This window comes from Dama dama, chromosome 3 (assembly GCF_033118175.1).
Source record: "Dama dama isolate Ldn47 chromosome 3, ASM3311817v1, whole genome shotgun sequence".
Lineage (NCBI taxonomy): Eukaryota > Metazoa > Chordata > Mammalia > Artiodactyla > Cervidae > Dama > Dama dama.
In genome coordinates, this window is record NC_083683.1 from 70,463,020 (window position 1) to 70,488,872 (window position 25,853).

The 25,853-nt window shown below is 40.0% G+C and overlaps 1 protein-coding gene across 20 annotated transcripts in view; it reads left to right on the forward strand.

Moving 5' to 3' along the window:
• The window catches only part of R3HDM2 (R3H domain containing 2), a 161,072-nt gene that overhangs the window by 85,863 nt on the left and 49,356 nt on the right, over nucleotides 1–25,853 (forward strand). For 15 of the 20 annotated variants that reach the window (XM_061131623.1, XM_061131731.1, XM_061131587.1 and 12 more), the window contains 2 exons: nucleotides 23,230–23,334; nucleotides 23,804–23,973. The exons of 2 other annotated variants lie outside the window; for them this stretch is intronic. The gene's annotated coding sequence lies outside the window, so the exon portion shown is untranslated. Of the gene's footprint in view, nucleotides 1–22,391; nucleotides 22,645–23,229; nucleotides 23,335–23,803; nucleotides 24,031–25,853 lie in introns of those variants that run through there. 3 more of the 20 variants (XM_061131633.1, XM_061131615.1, XM_061131597.1) reach the window with 3 other exon arrangements.

Genomic DNA, 25,853 nt, shown 5'->3' on the forward strand with positions numbered 1-25,853 from the left:
TACATAAGCATATTTTTATTGTCAGAATCACCACCAGTTTCCTGTTCTACATATTGTTTTGGATTCTTTAGACATTTGATGTCTTATTTGCCATCCAGATATGGGAAAAATTGTTGGAAATTTATCTAAATCCTCACTCTCCCCACTCATGTAAACTTTCTTTTCAGTGTTTTTTTTTTTTTAATGAAAGATGTAAGCATAAATACACTAGAGAATGGTCTAATGAACCACCATGAATTCAATATCTAGGCAACACAGGTTTTTGTTATTCTTGTTATTGAAGTTGGACTATCTTAAAACAAATCAACACATCATTTTGCCTGTAAATAATTCAGGATGTGTCTACAACTAATGATGACTTTAATAACTACCATACCATTTGCATATTTTATAAAATTAGCAATAATGATGATGTCATCCAATACTTATTTCATGTTCGGTTTTCCCCAGTTGTCTGTAAGGTATCTTTTTTTATAATTGTGTGAATATGGATCCAAACAAGGTCCATATGTTTAAACTTCTTAGTTGAACAGATTGTGGGAACCAGTGAGTTCCTTAATTTTTATTTGAAGGTGCTGTTGTTGAATTTTTGTTGTTGTTATTGTTGTTGAATTTTTTTGTGATGCAGTGTAGAACTAGAGGACTTTTGCTGTAGTTATGATACTGTCCATGTTAAAACTTATTGACTTGCTTTGTTCACAGTTACGAGGATCTGAGCTCATCCTCGTTCTATAGCCCAGCTAAGATTCTAAATTCAGTTAATTCTAAAGTCAGTTTTGAAGATTTGTTTTGTAAAGCTCACACTTAAGCCTTCTTGCACTGAGCAGCTCTGCTCTGCCAGGTCACTTCAGCCGTGTCCGACTCTGTGCGACCCCATAGACAGCAGCCCACCAGGCTCCCTGTCCCTGGGATTCTCCAGGCAAGAATGCTGGAGTGGGTTGCCATTTCCTTCTCCAGTGCATGAAAGTGAACAGTGAAAGTGAAGCCGCTCAGTCCTGTCCGACTCAGCAACCCCATGGACTGCAGCCCGCCAGGCTGCTCTGTGCATGGGATTGTCCAGGCAGGAGCACTGGAGTGGGGAGCCATCGCCTTCTCTGGATGCTGAGCTTGGAGGGACCTAAAAATTGCCAGTTTCCTAATTTCCTTGTCGTCGTCATCTGTTACCTCATGTAGTCCAGTACAAGAATGACTGTTTTTTTAATATCTGATTACAGAGTCAAGCCATGCTTATTAAAGACACTTTAGAAAATGCAAGTAAAACTATATAAAGAAAGCAAATATCACCTATAATCTCCTTAGAGAAAGATACTTGTTATATTATTTAAAATTTATTATTTTTTCATAAATTTTTTATAGTTAATATCATAATATATAATAAATTACTTTTACATAAGATTTTTCTAGGCTATCATAAGTATTTCCTTTGTCATTAAAAAATTTACAAACACAGCATGAGAGTAACTATAAAGTCCATTCATTTGAATTTGTCATCATTTATTATAATTCCTTTTATTGGTTATTTCTAGATTTTTCTCTATTATAAATAATGCTTTTGAACATTTTTATATGCAGATATTTTATATAATGTTCACTTTTGAAGAATGAGATTTCAGTGAAAAACATTCGAAATGCTTAAAATAGTGCCTGAACCATAGAAAACACTCAAAAATATTTTGGGAAATGTAACTTGCTTTTATCACTTAATATGACCTGGAGGTCTTAACATACTCCATCCATATTTAGCTGATGATTCTTTAAAAAAAAAACTTTGTCAAAGAATATTAACATTCAGATATATTTCAATCTGTCACATCTTAAAAAAACGTCGTTTTGATCTCCCTGCTCTGGCTACCACCTCATTTCTATTTACAGCAAAAGTATTTAAAAGAGTTGTCTGTTCTTGCTAATACTAATTTCTCTCCTTTTTTCTCTCTTAACCCCACTCCATTTAAGCTTTCACTACCGCTACCCTCTACTCCTAAACCTGATAATCACTTGTAAATTCTCATCTTATTTTGACCTAACCTTCTCCTTGAAATGCTTTTTTGTTTGGCTTCCAAAACATCACAGTTTTCTATCTCACTGGCCACTGCTTCTCAGTTTCCTTCACTGGTTCTCCTGACCTTTTTTTTTTAATGAAAACTTTAAAAAATACAAAGTATATAGAATATTATAACAAATCCTCGCATGTACCCCTCAATAATCATCAACATTCTACTGTTCTTGTTCAATCTATATACCTCCAGTCATTGATTACCCCTATTTGATTATTTTTCTTATTTATAAAAGTCATGTTTATAAGGTAATTTTACATCGAGTAACATTTACCCTTTTTAAGTGAACATTTCTATAAATGTTGACAGACACACAGCATCTTACAACTGTCACCACAGTCCAGACGCAGCGTATTCCACCACCTCAGACAGGTCCCTTTGCCCCTTGTCGCTGGTCTCCTTTCCTCATCCCCAGAGCCTGGCAGCTTCTGATCTGTTCACTGTCCGTATAATTTTTGACTTTTCTAAAACGTCATGTAAGTGGAATCACAAAATATACAACATTTTGATACTGGCTGGTCTCATTCAGCTTAATATCCTGGTTCATCCAAGTTGTTGTGTGTATCATTAGTTCATTCCTTTTTATTGCACTGTAGAATTCAGTTGTATGAATATACCACAGTTTATCCATTGACTCATTGAAGGGTATTTAGGTTGTTTCCTTTCTTTCTTTGTCATTTATGAACAGATCAGCTGTAAACATTCTTACACAGGTTTTGTATGAATGTAGATTTTCTTTTCTCTAAGTTAAATAGCTAGGAGTGGGATTGCTGGGTCATATGGTAAGTGTATTTTAACTCTATAAGAAACTGCCAAACTACTATCCAGAGTGGCGTTACCAATGAGAGTTCCAGTTGCCCCATATCTTTGCTAGAAGTATCAGTATTTTATATTTAAAACCTTAGCCCATTTAAAAATTGGGTTATTTTATTATCATTGAGTTTTGAGAGTTCTTTATTCTGAATACAAATCATTTGTTGGATACATAATTTGCATATATTTTCTTCCATCTGGTAGCTTATCTTTTTTTTTTAGCAGTGTCTTTTGCAAAACAAAAGATTTTAATTTTGATAAAGTCCAACTTGTTGATTTTTTTCTTTTTTGTGTTGTGATTTTGGTATCTTTAGAGAACCCTTTACCTAAGCTCAGGTCACAAAGATTTACTGCTTCTATGTTTTCTAATAAACGTTTAAATTTTACATTTTTCATTTAGATCAATCCATTTTGAGTTCATTTTTGTGTAAGTATAAGGTTAAAGTCAGTATTCTTTTATTTTGCATATGAATGTACAGTGACTTCTATACCATTTGTTGAAAAGGCTGTACTTCCTCCATTAAATTGCCTTTGCATCTTTGTGAAAAAAACTATGTTTGTATGGATTTGTTTCAGTACTCTCTTGTTCTGTTCATCTGTATGTTCTTTCCTTCACCAATTCTATACCATCTTGATTACTGTAACTTTATAGTAAATCTTAAAATTGGTAAATATAGTTCCTACAACTTTGTTCGTCAAAGTTGTTTTCCCTAGTTTGCTCTTTTGCCTGTCCATATAAATACTAGAATTAGTTTGTCTGTGTCTACAAAAAATCCTGCTGGAATTTTGAGTAGACTTATACTAAATCCATAGGGCTTCCCTTGTAGCTCAGTTGGTAAAGAATCTGCCTGCAGTACAGGAGACCCAGGTTCGATCCCTGGGTTGGGAGGATCCCCTGGAGAAGGGAATGGCAACCCACTCTAGTATCCTTGCCTGGAAAATCTCACGGACAGAGGAACCTGGTGGGCTGCAGTCCATGGGGTCGCAAAGAGTCGGGCACGACTGACTGGCTAACAGTTGCTTACGTACTTAAACTAAACCCGTAGGTCACTTTGGGTGGAATTGACATCTGTGCCGTGTTGACTCTCCTAGCCTGTGACAGACTAGAAAATGGTATGTCTCCCCACTTATTCAGGTCTCATTTTTTTCTTCAGTGTCTTGTAGTTTTCAGGATTCAGACCCTTACGTGTTTTCCAAAGTACATGCCTAATTATTTAATTTTGGTGGGTAACAATCATAAATGATACTGTTGTTTAAGCTTTGGTTTTCAGTTACTCTTTGCTAGTGTATGTAAATTTTATTGACATGGCAGTGTTGAGTTTATGTCCTGTGATCTAAGCATCTAAAAATGTTTACAAGTTCTAGGTTTGGAGTGGTTTTGTGTGTGTGTGTGTATGAATTCCTTGATATTTTATAGGTGCACAATTATATTGTTTGTGATGGGAAACAGATTTTATTTCTTCCTTGCCAATCTATTTGCCTTTCATTTCTTTTTCTTGGCTTTTTGTACTAGCTGGGACTTTCAGTAGGATTTTGAATAACAGTGGTGGTGGTGGACAACCTTGCCTTTTTTCTAATCTAAGGGAGTAGGCATCAGTCTGTAGGTTTGTTACAGATGCTTTTTATATATAAAGACAAGAGGAAATTTCTTTCTATTCCTAGTTTGTTGACAGTTTTTATTATGAGTGGTCTTAGAAAAACAGAAGACTGGTTCTTCTTGCTTCTTCTGTCTGCCCTGTGATGGAGAACGCCAAGAGACTTGTGTAAGCTTCCTGATGGGAGGGACTGGGTCTTGCTTTGGTGGGCAAGGCCTTCTTCAATAAATATGATTAAATCCAATTATCTGCTGATGGGTGGGGTTGCACTCCCTCCCTGGGAGTTGTTTGGCCTGAGGTGACCCAGCCCTGGGGTCTACAGGTTTTGTGATAGGGTTAATGGTGACCTCCAAGAGGACTTAAGCCAGGGAGGGACCTTCTCAAACTACTGCTGCCAATGCCCCTGCCCCTGTGGTGAGCCCCTGCGGACCCTCACTGCTACAGGAGACCCTCCAAACACTAGCAGGTGGTTTTGGTTCAGTCTCCTGTGGGGTCACTGTTCCTTTCCTCTGGGTCTTGGTGTGTGCAAGATTTTGTTTGTGCCCCCCATGATAGGGGTCTCTGTTTACCCCAGTCCTGTGGAAGTCCTGTAATCAAATCCCGCTGGCCTTCAAGGACAAGATTCCCTGGGGATTCCTACTCTCTTTGTCAAAATACCCAGGCTGGGAAGCCTGACGTGGGGTTCGGAACCTTCACAACAGTGGGACAACTTCTTTGTTATTATTGTTCTCCAGTTTGTGGATCACCCAACCTGCAGTTATGGGATTTGATTTTATCATGATTGCGTCCCTCCTGCCATCTTATGGCCGCTTTTTCTTTGCCTTTGGACGTGGGTATCTTTTTTTGGTGGATTCTGAAACCATTTACCACAGATTGGGACTCAAACCCAGCCAAAACCCACGGTACCTGGTTTCAGGACCTAATGAAGCTCAGGTTCTTGATGTCTCATCACAGAAAGAATTCAGTGAGAGACAAAGTGATAGGCAAGTGGATTTACTCAGATACAGAGAGAAGCAGCTGCACAGAGTGTGGGCCGTCGCAGGGAGTGGATGCGGGGTGAGAGTGGCCTGGTTAGTTTTTATAGGCTGGGTGGTTTCTCGTGCTAATGAGTGGGAGGGCTATTCCAGCTATTTTGGGGAGGGGAGGTTTCCTGGGTGTGGGCCCCGCCCCCTCCTTGGTGCCTTGGAACTGTCACCTCTGGGTGGGTCAGTTCATTTGCTGACTCAGGATCAGGTCTGTCTTGTCTGCTGTCTTGGTCCCATTTGATTCTATTCAGGCTATGTTGTGTCCTTGGGCCATGTCATTCTTTCAAAAGTTGTGCCCTGTGCTTTCCCTCCCGTTACATACAGTTCCAGTATCCTCCTGATAGATGGTCAACAGCTAGTTGCGGACTTTGGTGCTCTCATGGGAAGAGATGAGCAGACGTCCTTTGACTCCACCATCGTAAACTGGAAGCCTAAAGTATGGAGATAGACCTGTTATATATTTATTATTGATTTCTAACTTAATTCCATTTTGGTGAGAGAAGATGGCTTCCCTTGTGGCTCAGCTGGTAAAGAATTCGCCTGCAAAGTGGGAGACCTGGGTTCCATCCCTGGGTTGGGAAGATCCCCTGGAAAAGGGAAAGGCTACCCACTCCAGTATTCTGGCCTGGAGAATTCCATGGACTGTACAGTCCATGGGGTCGCAAAGAGTTGGACACGACCGAACGACTTTCAGAGAAGATACTTTGTATGATTTCAGGTTTTGTTTTTTTTTAATTTGTTTTATGCTTTGGCATATATGGTTTATCTTGGTGATGTTTCATGAGCACTTGAAAAGAATATGCATTTTGTTTATAGTTGGAGTGTTCTGTAAATGTCAACTCGATGCTGTTGTTTGATGATTTTATTCAGTTCTTTCTGTATCCTTGCTAATTTTTTTAAGTAATTTTAAAAATTTATTTTTGGCTGTGCTGGGTCTTCATTGCTGTGAGGACTTTCCTCTAGTTGTTCCAAGTGGGGACTACTCTCTAGTTGCAGTGATGGGGCTTCACTGCATTAGCTGCTCTTGTTGTGGGCACAGGCTCTAGGCAGCTGAACCAGTAGCTGTGGCGCACGGGCGCAGTTGTTTCCGCTCCCGGGCTCTTGAGCACAGGTGCAGGGGCTGCGGCGTGTGGACCTAGCTGCTCTGCAGCATGTGGGATTTTCCCCACCAGGGATCAGACTGGTGTCTCCTGCATTGGCAAGCGGATTCTTCACCCTTGAGCCACCAGGGAAACCCTGTATCCTTGCTGATTTTTGATCTGATGGTTCTGTCTATTCCTAAAAGAGGGGTGTTGAAATATTTAGTTGTAATTATGCATGCCTGTTTTTCATTTCAGGACTTCCCTGGGTCTCAGCAGTAAAGAATTTGCCTGCAAGTGCAAGAGACATGGGTTCAGTCCCTGGGTTGGGAAGATCCCCTGGAAAAGGGAATGGCAACCTAGTCCAGAGGTTGCCTGGGAAATCCCACGGACAGAGGAGCCTGGTGGGCTGCAGGCCATGGGGTCACAAAAGAGTCAGACGTGACTTAGCAACTAAACAACAACAACAATATTTCATTTCAGTTATTAGTTTTTGTTTTGTTATTATGCAGCTGTGTTGGTAGACGTTCAGAATTGTTGTCATCTTGGTTAATTGTCCCTTTTTATAATTATGTAATATTCTTTATCAATGTGATTTCTTTGCTCTGGAGTCTACTTTGTCTGATATTGATTTAGCCCTTCCAGCTTTTTTTGGCTAGTATTTGTATAGTGTATCTTTTTCAACCTTTTAAAATTTAAATTGATAGAGTTTATTTTTTGGAACAATTTTTGGTTTACAGAAAAATTGAGCAGAAAGTACACAGAGTTCCCATATGTCATTCTTCTCCAATAGACGCATGGTTTCCCTGTTAACACATTATTTACTGGGGGATTTTTCAGAAACTAATGCCTGTGGCTGGCAATTTGTCACGTAAGGGAATATTGAAAAATCTCCAGTCAGTAACATTTGGGTAATAAAAGACATATTCATACATCTCTAGTCAATAATGTGTTAATAACCATTTTGCTTTACTGTGGTACATGAGTTACAGTTGATGAGCCAATGGTGATGTGTTATTGTTAACTAAAGTCTGTAGTTTAGGTTTCACTCTTTGTATTGTACAGTTCTCTGGGTTTTGACAAATGCATGTCATGTATCCACTATTAAAGTATCATACAGAATAGTTTATTCCATTTCCTTTTAACTCACCTATATCACTATGTTTGAAGTGGCTTTGTAATTTATTTGAACAGTCTCTCTTTAATTGGTATTTTTAGATCATTTACATTTAATGTGATTACAGATATTTTAGATTTAGGTGTACCAACTAATTTGGTTTTTGTTGTTGCTTCTATTTTTAAACTGAGGATCCCCTCTTCCTGCCTTTTGAGTCATTTAGACATTTTGTAGTATTCTGTTTTAATCATTCATGTTTGTCTTTAAGGCTTTGGCTATCTTTGTGTAGTTTTTATTGGTCGCCCTAGGGATCTGTCTCTTGCTCTTTTCTCTCAGAACACGCATGCAGACACAAACACACGTATACGTATGTGTGTGTGCAGTGCAAGTCTCTCAGGCGTGTCCGACTTTGGGGCCCCATGGCCTATACAGTCCATGGAATTCTCCAGGCCAGAATACTGGAGTGGGTAGCCTTTCTGTGCACACCTAACTTCTAACAATCTACTTAGATTTACTATTTCATCATTTCCGTTAGAATGTCAAAATCTTTCCAGGTTCCTTTCCTGTCCCCTCTAATGTTACAGCTGTCCTGTCCATTATATTTATCTACATACATTGAAAACTTAATGAGATAATCTTACAGTTCTTGTTTTCAAACATCAAAATATGTTTTGAAGAACTAAATAGGAGAAGAATATTATATGTAACTAGACATTTAGCATTTTTGTTTTTCTTCCCTCATTGCTGGTATTCCAAGTCTTATTGTATTGATTCCCACTTTTTTGAACGACCTTCTTTGGTCATTCTAGAGTAGGTTTGCTGACAGTTCTCTTAGTTTTTCTTCATCTGAGAATGTCTTTTGTCATTTTTATTACTTAAGGGTCTTTTCTCTGGACATATGATTCTGTGTTTATGGTTCTTTCCTCTAAGCACTTTAAGCATGTTATTCTACTTCCTCTGGTCTTAATAGTTTCTGATGAGAAATATGCAGTCATTCAGGTCATTGTTCCCTTAGGAAGTCCTGCCTCATTTCTGACTTACTGCTTTCCAAGATTTGTTCTTTGTCTGTAGTTTTTAACCTGTTAGATTGTGATAAATCCAGGAGTGGGTTTTATTGTGTTTGTCCTTTTTGGGGATTTCTGAGCTTCTTAACTCTGTAGGTTTATGTCTCCTGTCACGTTTGTGAAGCTTGTAGCCATTATTTCTTAAATTGTTTCACCTCACTTTCTCCCCTGCTTCTGGGATACTGATAGCCCACATATTAGGCTTTTTTGTATTATTTTACAGGCCTGTGATAATCTGTTCTTCCTGCCTTAGTCTTTTTTCTCTTTATTGTTCATATTTGATATTGATTCATATTTGGTATTTCTATTGAAATTTGATTTGTCTTCAATTGGAATTTGATTTGTCTTCAGATTCACTGACTCCTCTCATTTCTGTTCTGCTATTGAACTCATCAAGTGAGTGTTTATGTTTTTGTTGCTCTATTTTTTAGTTCTAAAATTTCCATTTGGTTCCTTTTTATAGCCTCTATTTCTTTCCTGAAAGATTCTGTTAGTTTCAGGAGTGATTTCTCTACATTTTGGCAACATTTTTTTAATAGATGATTTGATAGCTGTCATAATTTCTTCATATATGTCAACTCCATGTTACATCTGTTCATCTCTCTTCCTATGCAGATTGAGATTATTTTGCTTCTTTGTATTCTAAGTAATTTTGGATCATATCCTGAAATTTTTAAATATTATAAGGATCTGGATCTTGTTAAATGCTGTGGCGAATGTTGACTTTTATTCTAGCAGACACTTGACCTGGTTGGGTTCAGCTTGCAAATTCTGTCCAGCCTCCAGTGGATGGTGATTCGAAAGTGGTTTCAGTTTTCTTAGCTTTTGCAGTGCCACTTAGATCTGCTTTGCATGTACACTGCCCATTAACTCATAGGGGGTTTGCGTCTGTGTTAGTTGTTCAGTCGTGTCCGACGCTTTGTGACCCCATGGACTGTAGCTCACCAGGCTCCTCTCTGCATGGGATTCTCCAGGCAAGAGTGCGGGAATGGGTTGCCATTCCTTCTCCAGGGGATCCTCCCAACCCAGGGAGTGAGCCTGGGTCTCCCAGATAAAACTGTTAGGAGATACATGGTGAATTATTTTAGGTATGAAGGTCATTATGAGAACATCTCAAATAGTTCTGAAAATAATGTATACATACTATAGCACGTATGTACTAAACCTGTATGTGAATCTGGGTGACTTGTACTATTTTTGCAAATTCTCTGTATGTTAGAAACTTCTCAAACAAAAATTTGGAGGCAGGAAAAAAAAAAAAAAAATATATATATATATATATATATAGGTCAGAAACCTGCCATTTCTCCTCTTAAAAACTTGCAGTGGCCTCTCATCTCACTGAGTGTGAAAGCCAGACTCCTTTTTGTGGTCCACTTGGCCCTTCAGGATCAGCTTTTCCAAAATCCATGGTGGCTTCTCATGTCATTCAGAGTGAAAACCAGAATCCTCCCTTTCTTTCCTTCTTCCATATGACCTTTAATTTATTTATCTTATATTCCTAGAGCGCATCGTAGTGTTTGGCCTGTAGTGAGAACCCAAACACAGAACAGATGTTTGTATGAATGACTGACTAGTTGTGTCTCTGTGACAGATTTTATTGTTTTTCTCAGGATGTCTGAAACCCACTTATATGTTACTTTGTGATTTTGCAGACCTTGCACCACCTATAATGTCTATTACTTGCCTATTCCCTTTAGTTAGGCTCTTAAAAATTAGGACCTAATTTTTTAAAATTTATAATTCTTAAAAATTACGTCCCAGCGTCATGCGTGCTCTCAGGAGCTGTTGCCCTTCCCTCCCGGGGCCTCTTGTGCCGCTTCGTTCTCGTCTTTTTATCCTCGTCTCCACCGGGCGCTGTGCTCTCCTTCTTCCTCACCAGTCTGTTAGTAAGATGCCTGCGTGGTTTCCTCATTACACCCACTAATAGCCAGGCTTTCCCCCATCATTCTGGGGGCAGATATGGGAGAAGGAAGAGATAGCTGCTAGTGTCCTGTGTTCAGACTGAAAAATGACTACTAAATATAGCTTGCTGAAAAGAAAATTGTTTTTATATAGATTTGCCCTTAGTTTCTAAAGTCCAGCCCAGTAGCTTTTAGGCAAAGACCATTTCTCTGACTTCAGTTATTTTGCAGGTGCGAAAAAGGGAAAATAAGTTTAAATGTGAACTTATAATTCAGTACACATCCGCAACTCATTATTCTTCTCTAATAAGACTGTTTTGGCATCTCAGCATATGTGGCAGAGAAGAGCTGGTGCTGTGTCTTTAAAACCTGCCCCCCGAGCAGCGTGGAAGCTGGCGTGTCACTGGAGTGCCTGAATGAGCGAGCCGAGGGGGTGGAAGGGGCGCTTGTGTAGCCTGTGTGTGTGTCCCTGCGCACGCACACGTGAGTGTGACTGTCGGCAGAGCTCTGGGTGACATCCCTCTGAACAGCTGGGCCGTGGTCTGCTTCAGAGCTGCTTGTCAGAGCAATTAGCTTGCTAGAGACGCCGCAGCAGGATCAGTAGCGTTTCATTCAAGGGGGAAGGGGGTGGGAGGGGACTGTGGGCGGGGGAAGAGGCACAGGTTTCCCAGAAGGAATTTCTTCCGGCAAAATTCCGGCAGAACAGATTCTTACAATGAGGTCTCCATTAATAATATGAGCTCGCTGTTGGTTTAAGTGCAGATCCGTCTGGGGTGAGTTTTGGATAATTTTCTCTCTTTTATATAAAAGTCCTTGAACTCCACAGACTGGGTAGTGGAAAAGCTAGAAAGATATCTTTTGTATCTTGGCCAATTTAACTGTATAATACATTTAGGGAAATAAGATAATTTTCAAGTGTTAAGTTTGTGAGGATTTTTGTTTTTTATCTTTAAAATATTTTAAAAATTAGGTGTGCTAGAACTTTTCCGTAGTCAGATTCTACCTTTTCTATGGCTATCTCAAGTGATGCTTCATTCAGATTTAGCTGATGAGAGTAGTGGTGGTTTCTGTTCTTTTCGGTGATGCTGTTGACGCACATTGCAGAAGCAGGGAATCCCCTGTAAACACCTTTCACTGTGTCGTTCCACAGCTGCCCACACCCAGGTGGTAAATATGTCTCTGTCCTATGTCTTTACATAACTGTCCCCTAGTCGTTAAATGTGTTAAAAAGAAACATATCGCCTTTGCTGTGTCTAGGAAGCTTTTTTGACCATGAACCTCTAAGGAGAATGTATTCAGCCTTTTGGTGGAACACGCCTGGTGACATTGAGACCGTCACAGGATTTCCTGAGGGTTGGCTGCCTCTTGCTTTGGATTCCCTGTTTGTTTCTCACAATTGGTTTGTTTGTTTGCTGCCCTTGGTTCCTAAAGGGTGAAGAGATGGGATTCCCTCTTTCTCCAGTGACGTAGTGGTTTTGTTTGCAGTCTTTTTCTCCTGAAAGGGAGGGGACAGAGGAGGAAGAAGAAAAATCCATCTGAAGCGGTGCGTTCTCCCATCTATGCCTTGATGATAACTGGGTACCGTTGAACAGAACTGAAGCCAGAGTGGGATGCTGTAATGACAGGGATGCTATTTTGTTTCTTTCCTTTTAGAATAGGCTGAGCCCAAAGTCAGGATTGCTGAAGCAGAGTGCCTGAATTAACCCTTTAGGTCCTGCTGCTAATGAATTTTACTTAATAGCCTTTTCTAAGTATGGAATGGAAAGGGGGCTCATAAAGAGATTTCTTGAACCTACCAAACTTGAGTAATTCTAGGTTGGGTTTTGGAATTTGAAATTTTTCTACCTTATTTGCCCTGGTCCTGAGCAGGCGGTTTGTACACTGTTTCTCAGACCTCAAAAGTAGATAGTTGTATAAAATTGCTTGCCACAGTACTTAGAGTGAAACTCTCAGTTTGAATGTATGAAGCTAAAGCAAAGATTTAGGAAGAAATTGTTATATTCTTAGGTGTGCATCTAAAAACTTACCTTTTTTTGGGTTAAGTTTTTGGACTTCTACTTTCTCTTTATGCAACTCTATTTTAATAATCTGATCTCTGGAGAGCTGCCTGCAGAGACCAATGTGAAAAATTTACAGTAGATTAGAGCCTAGGAATATTTTAGGTTTGCCTGTATTTGGATCCAATATGTGTGTGGTACAGTGTGTTGAAAAGTGCCTTTAAGAACTTGCTGGCTTATTTTCTACCCTGATCTTCTTTTCTCTTCTGTGCTTTCATTTATTCTAAGTTCTCCGTGTGAAGTGAAAAGAGTAAAAGCTGCTTTTAGCTTATATTATACAGTCCTATTTTTATGGTAGTTCAATTGTATTAATATTTATTACAGCCATGAATATTTCAAACTAACAAAATTCTAATTTTATTTGGAGATAAGTAGGGGTAAGTAAAGAAATACTGTCCTTGGCTAAGCCAAGAACATTCTGAAAGAATAACCTATTTAGAAGCTTGCAAGAGACCAGGGCTATAAGGGTTAATAGAAATTCCACCACATCCTTGCATCTAAAGGTTGCAGCAGATATGTGGATAATTTCTTGCTAGCTTTTCAGGAAACCCCCGTGGTGGACAACCCTCATTAATGGTTGCCAGGAGACTGCTCTGACGTCACTGGGAGCAGTTCCCCGTCCGCACCGAGGACAGGAATAGCCTTTGAGGGGGAAGAAAGCTGCTGTGAAGTTAAAAGATGACGGTTCTGTTAACTTGGTTTTCCTTCCATTTGGGAGTGGGTGGGATAGGCCGAAAGTTTTTCTTTAATGTTTCCGGCATTAGCATTGGAAAATTTACTGAGAGATCTTTTTGTTTCAACTAAAAGTACCTTCTTATTTAATCTTTGTTTTCTAACCATCAAGATTTTAGAAAAGGTCTAGGAAAGAAAAGCTGTGAAAAAATGTTGAAATAAGGTTTATTTCTTTTTATCCTTTTTTCACTCACTTCTCCCATCCCCCCAAGGAAAGGAAAAGATCAAAAACTGCTTTTGGAAAAGATGTTTAGCATTACCTTGTTTGTGATAATTAAAATATATGTTGGAAGAACTTTGCCGCAAAATTGAGAGGGACTGTTTCTGTGTCTAGAAGTTACCTTGTAAATACTTCTCTCAGAAGTTCTCCTCTCCTACCCCACCTGTGGTATGTGTGGTTAGTCGCTTAGTCATGTCTGACTCTGCTAACCTTTGGACTGTATCTTTCCAAGCTCTTCCGTCCATGAAATACTGGAGTGGGTTGCCATTTTCCTCCTTCAAGGGATCTTCCTGACCTAGGGATCGAACTGGTGCCTCCCCTGTCTGCTGCATTGCAGGCTTTACTCTGCTGAGCCATTGGGGAAGTACCCCTAGCCCACCTACACTCACTGATTTGTAGCCTGTTTAGGAACTTCTTTTTTTGGAAAAGCATAGACAGTAGCTAAATGCTTGGACTCTGAATTTAGGCTGCCTGAGTTCAGATTCTAGGTATGCCAATTGCTGGTTTTGTGACCTTGGACAGATTACTTAACTGCTCCATTTCTACATACGTAAAATACATGAAATGAAGATAATAATAGTATCCATCTCCTAGGATTGTTTTGAAGATTAAGAGTTAATTCATGTGAAACCTTTAAGATAGCTTCCTTAAGATGGTAAGTGACTCTTTCCTTTGCCATGTTAAAAAAATTCTAGGATCATAAATGGACCAAATATCAAATCACAAATATTAAAATAGCCAGTATGTCCATGTCTGTTTACCTTCTTTTAATTTTATGTTAAAAACTTAAGAGTATTACTCTTTTGTGGTTTTTGAGGCTTCCCCCTTTTGGATTGCTCTCTAAACTACCAGTGTACACTGACGATAGCTAGTAATGTATGTAACATTTACTGTGAAGAAAATAGCTTTATATGTAAAGTTTTCTTTCTTCCCTATTAATTTATCCTAGGGCGTTGATGAGAAATGTGAATAAAGATGTAGGTGCACAGATACCCATCACAGTCTTATTTTATTATAAAAATAAACAGCTTCCTGAATATCCAGTAAGAAGGAAATGGTAAATAAATCATGGTACCAGTATGTAGTAGAATACTGGATAATTGGTAAAAGTAATTAATAATGGTAGAAATGGTAACAGTTCTAGTAGTAGAAAAAAGCATGGTATTTTTAAAATGTTCTGTATAATGTAAATTACATAAAAATTGTTAGGCGTAGAAACATCCAGATGTATCTGAACATCCAAATTCCATTTGAATATGGAGACCAAGTTTTAAAAAGCATACCTCAAAACACTGTTATTAGTAGCAGTTATCTCTGAGCTGCAGAATATGGGTGATTTTTCTTTTCTATTTCTACTCGTGTGTCTTTTCTGTAAGTGTAAAGCCTATGTGTGCGCTTAGTCGCTCAGTCGTGTCCGACTCTTTGCGACCGCATGGACTGTAACCCACCAGGCTCCTCTGTCCATGGGGATTCTCCAGGCAGGAATACTGGAGTGGGTTGCCATGCTGTCCTCCAGGGGTAACTTTCCAATCCAGGAATTGAACCAGGGTCTCCTGCATTGCAGGCAGATTCTTTTACCAGCTGAGCTACCAGGGAAGCCCATAAAGCCTATAGTACTTCTCCAGTCATAAAAGTCTTTCTGTTAGCATCTGAAAGTAAAATTTCAGAATTTGTTAAAGTGAAAATAAATGATGACGTGTAAATTCCTAAGCATAGTGTTTAGAATGCAGTAAATGCTTGATAAACAATAGCTCCTATGTACTGAGGAAGATCACCTCCTGGATCAGAACCCTTTCATATCGGACAGGAGCATCAGTGAGACATGTAGCGTTTTGTCTGGCCTAGGATATTAAAACAAAACAAAACAAAACAACCTTTAGGACCAGAGTGAAGTGTTTCGGTGTTCTCATATGAAGGTGTAAAGGAAACTCATGTAGCAGGGGCCTGGTAATGATTTTTCTGCAGTGATTTAAAATTTTTTTAGCTTTGATATAATTTATATGAGTCCCACTACAGGTTGCTTTTATCCCCTGTTTCTGGGTTGTCTCCTTAAAAAGTCTTAGGAAGCTTGAAACAGTTAAGAATTTCTGTTGGTTTTCATGTTAGTCCACTCTTATGGACCTCTTGGAACTCAGCTGATGATAAAAAAAGAAATGTAGAACTTCCGTCTGCTTTGGACTTGCTTGGGACCTGAGATGTGCATCTAAGAAGCTACTTTCAGCACATGAAAACCATTCTGGAAATACCCGTGGCTATTTTTACTGGGCAGCAGTGTCAGATATTCTTAAAATTTGACTATTTATTCTTCATAATATCTGTAGTTCTTAATATGTAACTTATGCAGTAAATACATGTTTAGTAAATAGTCACAGAAAAAATGACTGTAGTCTTAACATCATGGCTTGTATGCCTAGGCCATGTTCTTTCCAGAAGGCATAATAATGTGAATGTACTTAATACTACTGAAATTTACACTTAAAAATTATTGAAATGGTAATTTTTATGTTATGTGTATTTTACCACTGTTAAAACCAAAAACCCAACAGTGTGAACCAAATGAAAATGTACAGTTTCCCAGCTAAATTTCTACCCTGACACCTCAGATTCTGTCTACTTGTTAGGGTTCATTTACCTCCATATGCCAAAAGATATGGCCCAGAGTTGCTTATTACAGAGATTTTGTATCAGTTACTAGCAAAAAGCATGTGAGGAAAGGGGGATATCTTGTAATACATCAGGTGGGTTTTAGAATATTAATGAGCACCACTAGGGAGAAGGCTGTGCTTTTTGGTCTAGTCTCCGTATCTAGTTTATAATTGTCTTGAATCCTCTTTACTTCAAGGAGATCTGCAACTGAGGGTGAAGGAATTGGGACATATGGACTGTGAGGAGCAAATGTATTACAGTGGATCTTCCCTATCCACGGGGGATATGTTCCAAGATCCCCTAGTGGATTCCTGAAACCTGGATAGTACCAGGCCCTGTATAGACTATGTACTTTTTCTTAGGCATCCATACGTATGAGAAAGTTTAATTTATAAACTAGACATAGTAGGAGATTAACAAGGGCAATTATATTAGGAAAAGTTTTCTTTCTCTCTTAGAATATCTTATCGTACAAATGTAATACCTTTTCCACCTTAACTACTAAGCACTTACAATACACTGGCCATAACTTTTACAGTTTGAGGTGTGACAGCAAAAGTAGCACAGATTTATTTTTCCTTTTTCACAATTTCACAGAAGATTAATTCTTAGCAACCTCAGCGTGTTTGTTTGTTTGTTTTTCCTTATTAAGTTGAGAACTTTTACCTTTTCACCTAAAGGAAGCACTTTATGGCTTCTTTTTGGCATATCCAAATTGCCAGCATTACTACTTGTGTTTTGAGACCATTATTAAGTAAAATAAGGTTTATATGAACACTAGCATTTGCGATACCGTGACAGTCGATCTGATAACTGAGAAGACTGCTAAGTAACTGATAGGGGATAACTGATGGGATATGATGGACAAAGGGGTGATGCCTATCTTGGGCAGGACTTAGTAGGGTGGCTTGAGATTTCATCATGCTATTCAGAACAGCACTTAGGAATTATTTCTGGAGTTTTCCATTCAATATTTTTGGACTACAGTTGACTGGGTAACTGAAACCATGGAAAGCAAAGCTACAGAATTGGGAGTGGGGGACAGAAACTACTGCATTTCCTCATTTGGACAGCAATTTGTTTTCTACGGATAGTGGAGGGCGATGGGGGAGGGGAGTGTTGAAAAGAGTACAGATACAGAATTACAGAAACTGTATAAACTGTGATTTGAGAATATGGAAGACAAGAGCCTGAAATCTGTAGACTTTGATGCTCACTTTAACATTTCAAAGAAAGTGGGAAATGTACAGAAGTTGTGCTCCATCGCTCCAGTCGTGTCCTCCCCTTTGTGACCCCAGGCCCCCAGCCAGGCCCCTCTGTCCATGGGATTCTCCAGGCAAGAATACTTGTGTGGGTTACCATGCCCTCCTCCAGGGGACCTTCCTGACCCAGGGATCAAACCCACTCAGCCACCTGGGAAGCCCTCTTACAGAGGTGGGGAGGATATTTTTTGAATATAGCTGCTTTATCCTGCTGCGTCAGCTTATGCTGTACGGCAAAGTGAATCGGTTACACCTGTACATACACCCCTCTTTTTGGGATTTCCTTCCCACCTAGGTCACCGCGGAGCACCGAGTTGAGCTCCTTGTGCTACACAGTAGGTGCTCCTTAGCTACCTGTGTTATCCATAGCTGTGTTATATGTCAGTCTCTACCTCCCAGTTCATCCCGCCCACCCCTTTCCACCTTGGCATCCATACAGTTTGTTCTCTGTGTCTGGGTCTCTGTTTCAACTTTGCAGATAAGACCATCTGTATCATTTTTTAAAGATTCCATTAATGTGCGATATTTATTTTTCTCTTTCTGACTTACTTCACTCTCTGTGATAGTCACTTAAGTCTATCCATGTCAGCAGATGACACAGTTTCATTACAGTGATTAGCAGTCCTAAAATGTTTAACTTTCTCCATACATTGTGGCAGAGGACACTTCAATATTGGAATTTCAGCTAGGCACTTTACTTATACTAATCCCACAATTTTTCCTACTGATGAGTTTTCACAGTGCAAAGATTCCTGAATTTCTTTGAAGCTAAACAAGAGACAATTTCTGGAGTTTGGGAGATCCCTTGTTATTTGCATAGATTCATTGTCACTGCTATTCACTTTTTTCCCCCTACTATTAATTTTTAGTGTATCAGCATTTCTTATTTGCCTATGAAGACTATTCTTTGACAATATTTGCAGCAGTTTCTATGGAAAATGTTTTATTAAAAAAAAAAAAGAAGTGGCTGCAAGGGGAATATCATCTTGTAGCTCTTAGTGATAGAGCCTGTTGCCATGGATTCCTGGATCAGATTGGCTGACCCTGGGCCAATGAGCAGTTAGAACATAAATACATCATCATTTAACCTTGCAGAATTCATTTATTCAGTGATACATGACATCAATACTGTACATAGAGTTGTGAACTAAATTGTTTCAAGAATGGTATAAGGTGGTTTTCTCTTCCCTTTCAAAATTTGCTGCTTAATGTAAACAGTTGTCATAATACATTATCTTCTTGCTTTGATTTGACTGGGAGAAACTATGGTGGGAAACACCTTGCACCTGTCTGTGAATTGAGCTGCTGCTGCAGTCAATTGGGCTTATGCCAAGTCTAAGTCAAACTCTAGACTGGCGGAGATTTGTCTTGATAGCTGAAGCTGCCTCGCTTATTTTGGTAGCTTTAGAGCTGAGTCAGAAATTGGCAGCTTTTTTTTCTTGTTTTTTTCTTCTTTCTCTCCCACTCTGATACGGTAGTCCATGTAAATGTTATATTGCACATTATTTGGTCTGGTGTTGGAGCATGATCTGGGACCAGCTTCTGAGTACTCCATCTTCACTTCTCTAGCTTTTTCATGTTTATCAACATAAAAGAGAGCGAGATTTCACTTAATTCAGTGTTATTAGTTCCTTGTCACGGCAGATCATGGCATGGATCTTCCTCTGTACCTTATGACTGAAAATGATTCATTCATATAAAGAAAATACCCCTTCTAGATCTTGCAAATGAAAAAAGAGTATTGTTTTTTCCTTCTTGCATTTGTGTCAGGAATACGTGAGAAATTGTGATGGGCCTCGTTCTCTCCTCCAGTGTCCCCATGCTTATTTATTTACAGATTTGAAGGATTGAGAGAGACCTCAAAAGGTCTATGAGTCTTTTCCCCTCCTTTGAACCATTTGAGTCTAAGTGAGTTGTGGACTTCTCACACTGTTACTTTCTGTCTCAGAGGAATAAAACCAAACTTCAAATTCATCTGTTAAGCAGAGAGGAGCAAAAACTCTGTTTGGTATCTGACTAACTTTTTGTGGGGGAGGCCTTAGAAAAATAGAATGGGAAGTATTTGGGATTTTGTAATTTTAGTTACTGTGACCAGAAGAAAGCTCCCTGGTCTGGCATCTGAGTAAAGACCTGAAAAGACTGAGTAACCAGGTAGAAGAAGGAACTGTGAAAGCCATCCCTTGTTACTGTTATTCGGTCACCCAGTCGTGTCCGACTCTTTGTGACCCCATGGACTGCAACACGCCAGGCCTCCCTGTCCCTCACCATCTCCTGGAGTTTGTCCAAGTTCATGTTCATTGCACTGGTGATGCCTTCCAGCCATCTCACCCTCTGACGCCCTCTTCTCCTTCTGCCCTAGATCTTTCCCGGAATCAGGGGCTTTTCCAGTGAGTCGCCTGTGCACATCAGATGACCAGAATACTGGGGCTTCAGCTTCAGTCCTTCCAGTGAATATTCAGGGTTGATCTCCCTTAAGAGTGACTGGTTTGATCTCCTTGCTGCTCAAGGAACTTTCAGAAGTCTTTCCCAGCACCACAGTTCAAAAGCATCGATTCTTTGCCGTTCTGCCTTCTGTACAGTCCCGCTGTCACAACCGTACATGACCACTGGCACGGACCTTTATTGGCAGAGTAATGTCTCTGCTTTTCAACACACTGTCTAGGTGTGTTTGTCATCGCTTTTCTGCCAGGAAGCAGTAGTCTTCTGATTTCTGATTTCATGACTGCAGTCACTGTCTGCAGTGATTTTGGAGCCCAGGAAGAGGAAATCTGTCACTAGTTCCACGTTTTCCCCTTCTATTTGACGTGCAGTAATGGGGCCAGATGCCATGATCTTAGTTTTTGTAACCTTTAGTCTTAAGCCGGCTCTTTCACTCTCCTCCTTCACCCTCATCAAGAGGTTCTTTAGTTCCTCTTCACTTTCTGCCATTACAATGGTATCATCCGCATATCTGAGGTTGTTGATGTTTCTCCCGCCTATCTTGATTTCTCATGATGTGCTCAGTGTATAGGTTAAACAGTGACAGCAGACAGTCCTGTCCTACTCCTTTCTCAGTCTCGAACCAACCACTTGTTCCATACAGGGTTCTGACTGCTGCTTCTTGACCTGCATATAGGTTTCTCAGGAGACAGGTAAGATGGTCTGATATTCCCATCTTTCTAACAGCTTTCCACAGTTTTTCGTGATTGACACAGTCAAAGGTTTTAGTGTAGTCGATGAAACAGAGATAGGTGTTTTTCTGAAATTCTCTTGCTTTCTCTATAATCCAGTGAATGTCGGCAACTTGATCTCTAGTTGTTTTCCTTTTCTAAACCCAGTTTGGACATCTGGAAGTTCTTGGTTCACATGATGCTGAAGCCCAGTATGCAAGATTCTCATGGTTCTCATGGTTATACTGAGAGCGTTTGCATTCCCTCCTCCAGTGGATCACGTTTGTCAGAACTCTCTGCTATGACTTGTCCATCTTGGTTGACCCTGCACGGCGTGGCTCATAGCTTTACAGACTTATGCGCACCCCTTCGCCACAACAAGGCAGTGATCCTTGAAGGGGAAGCCATCCCTAACTCACCCTTTAATGATGCTCAGCCTTTTCCTTACAGTCAGTTCAGTTCAGTCACTCGGTCATATCTGACTCTTTGCGACCCCATGGACTGCAGCATGTCAGGCTTTCCTGTCCATCACCAACGCCTGGAGCTTGCTCAAACTCGTGTTCATTGAATTGATGATGCTGTCAATCATCTCATCCTCTGTTGTCCCCTTCTTCTCCTGCCTTCAATCTTTCCCAGCATCGGGGTCTTTTCCAATGAGTCAGTTCTTTGCATCAAGTGGCCAAAGTATTGGAGTTTCAACTTTAGCATCAGTGTTTCCAGTGAATATTCAGGACTGATCTCCTTTAGGATGGACTGGTTTGATCTCCTTGCAGTCCAAGGGACTCTCAAGAGTCTTCTCCAACAGCACAGTTCAAAAGCATCAATTCTTCGGAGCTCAGCTTTCTTTATAGTCCAACTCTCATATCCGTACATGACTACTGGAAAAACCATAGCTTTGACTAGATGGACCTTTGTTGGTAATGTCTCTGCTTTTCAATATGCTGTCTAGGTTGGTCATAGCTTTTCTTCCAAGGAGCAAGCGTCTTTTAATTTCATGGCTGCAGTCACCATCTGCAGTCACTTTGAAGCCCCAAAAAATAAAGTCAACCACTGTATCCCCATCTATTTGCCATGAAGTGACGGGACCAGATGGCATGATCTTAGTTTTCTGAATGTTGAGCTTTAAGCCAACTTTTTCACTCTCTCCTTTCACTTTCATCAAGAGCCTCTTTAGTTCTTCTTCACTTTCTGCCATAAGTGTAGTGTCATTTGCATATCTGAGGTTATTGATATTTCTCCCGGCAATCTTGATTCCAGCTTGTGCTTCCTCCAGCCCGGCATCTCTCATGATGTACTCTGCATATAAGTTAAATAAGCAGGGTGACAATATTCAGCCTTGATGTACTCCTTTCCCACTTTGACACCAATCTGTTGTTCCATGTCCAGTTCTAACTGTTGCTTCTTGACCTGCATACAGATTTCTCAGGAGGCAGGTAAGATGACCTGGTATTATTTTTTATCATTTTTTAAGAGAGTGTGTGTGCTTTTAATATAAATTACAGCAAAACTTAAATAGTATCTTAAATAAGATTTTAAAAAGTCTTTCTCTTACATTCAGGAAATCCAGAGGTAGCCAGTCCAGTCCAGGGTTGGTCTCATCAAGGAGTTAGGGTTCTTCTGTTGGTTTTCAGTCCTATCATCTCACAGCCTCGGATGATGAACGAAGTGCCAACCTTTACTTCTGCATTCAAGACAGCAAGAATCAGGGATGGGTGAAGAAGGGCCATCCGTTCCCATTAAGGATACTTCATACAAGTTGTATTTACTATTTTTATTAGTTTCCTGGGGGTGCTGCAACAAAATACTACAAACAGGAGTGTGTAAACAACAGAGATTTATTTTCTCACAGTCCTGGAGGCTGGAAGTCGCAAGATGAAGGTGTCAGCAGCTTGGAGTTCTCCTGAAGCCTCTCCTGGGTTTCCAGACGGTCTCTGCTCACTGTGCCCCCCATGATTCTTCTTCTGTGCCCACACACCTCTGATATCTCTCTCTATGTTTCAGTTTCTCTTCTTGTAAGGATACCAGCCAGATTAGGCTTTATTTTAATTTAATCACCTCTTTATAGGCCCTGTCTCCAAATACAGTCACATTCTGAAGTACTGGGGGTAGGGAGGTGGGTAGGACTTCAGCTTGTGAATTTTGAGAGGACACAATCCAGCCACAATAATACTTGTTTCTACTTATATCCCATGGATCAGAACCTAGTCACACACTTGTTTTTAGCTATAATGAAAGTTAGAATATGTGTAACATTTTTACAGTCAGCACTGTGCCCAACTGAAAATCAATAGTTGTATTAAGGAAGAGGTGATTGGATATTGGGGAATGAGCAGCAGGCTCTCCTTTGTAGTGGAGACTTAAAGAGTGATGATTCTTAAAGTTTTCCAGTTCCTTCATGTGAAATTAGATTATTCTTACCTTATTTCTCTGTCCACACTCACATTCAGTTTTAGATTTTGAAAGATTATTTTAAAACTGAATTGTTGGCTTAGGTGCCCTCTCCACCTCACAGGTGGTAACGTTGACCTCCGAGTTCATCACAGCGGACAGTGCACACTTAAGCTGCGTGGTGTTTACGTTTGCAAGAGAAGGCGTCTTGAAATGCCGTAAGCAATAGGTAAATTGTGATCTTTTGTTTTGTTTTGTTTTCTTTCCTAGCATGTCTTGTCTGGGTTTAGTTGGGAGCAGTTTTGCCAGGTTGTGGGAAAAGACAGTGTGAACTTTCAAAGTCTTCCATTTCTAAAATTGTGTGTTATTTTCTGCATAGTGGCATTACTGTGGTGAAGCTTAAAGAAAATGCAAGTAGTAGAGGCACTCCACTGTTGGGGCACTGCTGCTTTTTGTTTGAAGGGGGAGGAAATATGATTTGTTCTGTTTTGCTCAAGGAAACAAAATGGGCATTTTTGGCCAAGAATGTAGAGAAGCGGATAAAAATATAGTGAAGCCCAACTGACACTTCAGTCCATTAAGCAGAGCACCTGCAGCTCTCATTTTGGGGCAAGTACAACCATAACAGGTACTGAGCAAAGAAAGAGGGTACATGTTCAGAACATTCTAATCTTGTTTCTCTCTTTACTTTGCCTGAGCAATTGCTGTGGACATCAGCCAACTCCCGTGCCCTCCCTCACACACCAGTGAGTCCCGTGGCCTCCCTCACACACCGGCGAGTCCCGTGGCCTCCCTCGCACGCCGGCGACTCCTGTGGCCTCCCTCGCACACCGGCGACACCGGTGTCCCGTGGCCTCCCCACACACCGGTGACTCCTTTTATAGAATAGAATGGCTTTCTCATGCCTCCTTGATTTGGAGAATTGGTACAGTTGTTGTTGCTTTTATTGGCCTAGTATTCGTGAAACCTATGACATTTGACTTCTGAAATCTTTAAAAGACTTGGTGACTGTCACATAGCTATAGCTTTACGTGTTCCGTAAGTACCTTATACTCTTTTCCCCCATATTTTGTGTTCACTCATTGACAAGAAGGGAGCGTTGGACCTGTATCTCTCATAACTCAGTACAGCCTTCTTTCTTGTCCTTGTCCCAGGGCAGTTGAACCAATTTTCCTTTTCAGACATACAGTTACCATACTTTTTTGCTTTTTGTCCTTTGGACACTGTAGTGGAAAGAACATGGGATTTGGGAATCAAGAAGACCTGGTTTGAATTCTAGCTTCTTTTATAGACTGTGTGGCCCTCAACAATGTATTTTATTTATTAAATGATGGTATTTTATACCTTGAGAAGATCAAACAAGATATTCTCTATAAACTATAAAAAATTTAAAGTCCTGGGAGGTGACTCAGATTAAGGCAAAAAATGGGAGAGTTTGCAAGCCCCAAAATATGCCCCCCACCCACATTCTCTGAAGGGAGACCTTGGATCTGGGCACTCCTTCCATCCCATACTTCATGGCCCAGAACACTCCTGAATGTCTACCTTGGGACACCTAGAACTTTGGTTTTGGGATCAGACACAGCTAGGCTAGAATCTTGCCTTTGCCCCCTCATTGTATTAACTTGGGAAAGTTATTTAATTCCTCAGAGCTTTGGTTGCTTCATCTGAAAAATACCCTATAACATTTTGTTAGGGTTAAAGTAATGTATAGGAACAGTAATCAGAGTCATAGAAGGAGTGTAGACTCTGGCATCAGAAGAGTGTGCTTCTGTCATTTAACAGTGTGGCCTTGGGCAGACTCCCTACCTGCTCTTGGTGGGTGTGATTTCACGCGCATAAAGTCACCAGGTTCCTGGTCGTGCTCGATGAGCACTAGTGGTTTTCCTCCTGCCCTGACTCCAGCGTTAGAGCGTGGGAACAGGCCGAGCCGTCAGGGGTGCCTGGACAGTTTGTTTTGTCCTTAACCTGTCATTTTAAACCTATGAATATTTTGTCCCCACTGTCCTGACTCCTCAGGGCACTTTTTCCTCTTTGTGTATGTATGTGTGTTTAAATAACATAGAGTAAAATACACAAATATTAAGCACTCAGTTACTAAGTTTTGACATCTGTATACACCCATGTGACCACTACCCCAAACAAAGCAGAATATTTCCATCACTCCTAAAGAAAGGATCGCTTATGTCTCTTTTGAATCAAACCTTTGGGTTTACCCCCAAACCTTTCTGATTTAAACCACTCTCAGATAGTTTTGCCTGCTCTTGAAATTCATGTAAGTGAATTTACATAGTCTGTATTTTTAGGGAAAGAGATTTGCTTTCTTCTACCTACCATACAGTTTTGAAAGCCATGCATGTGCTTTTGTGTCTATCATTATACAGCCAGTGGGGTCAGTGGTGATTGAATCAGTTGTTTCTTCTCAAGTCTCAAAAAAGAAACAGAATTACCAAGACTGATAGACCTTCTAGGGACCCAGGGATAGGGCCACCTTCCCTAATCATGTGTCCTCAGAGGAAAGCAGATACCAAAAGTTCATGTTTCAAATTGTTGAATAGTATTCTGTTATATGAATATACCGCAATTTGTTTACCCATTCTCCTGAGCCCCTAGATTTTAAATATTTTTTCAATATGAGTATCAGTTGGGAGTAACTTACTGTTGATGTATAAATTAGGAAAGGATTAGAAAGTTTATAGGGATTTTGCCACAGAGTAAGTCAGAATTTTTAGCCTCTAGTTATTTTCT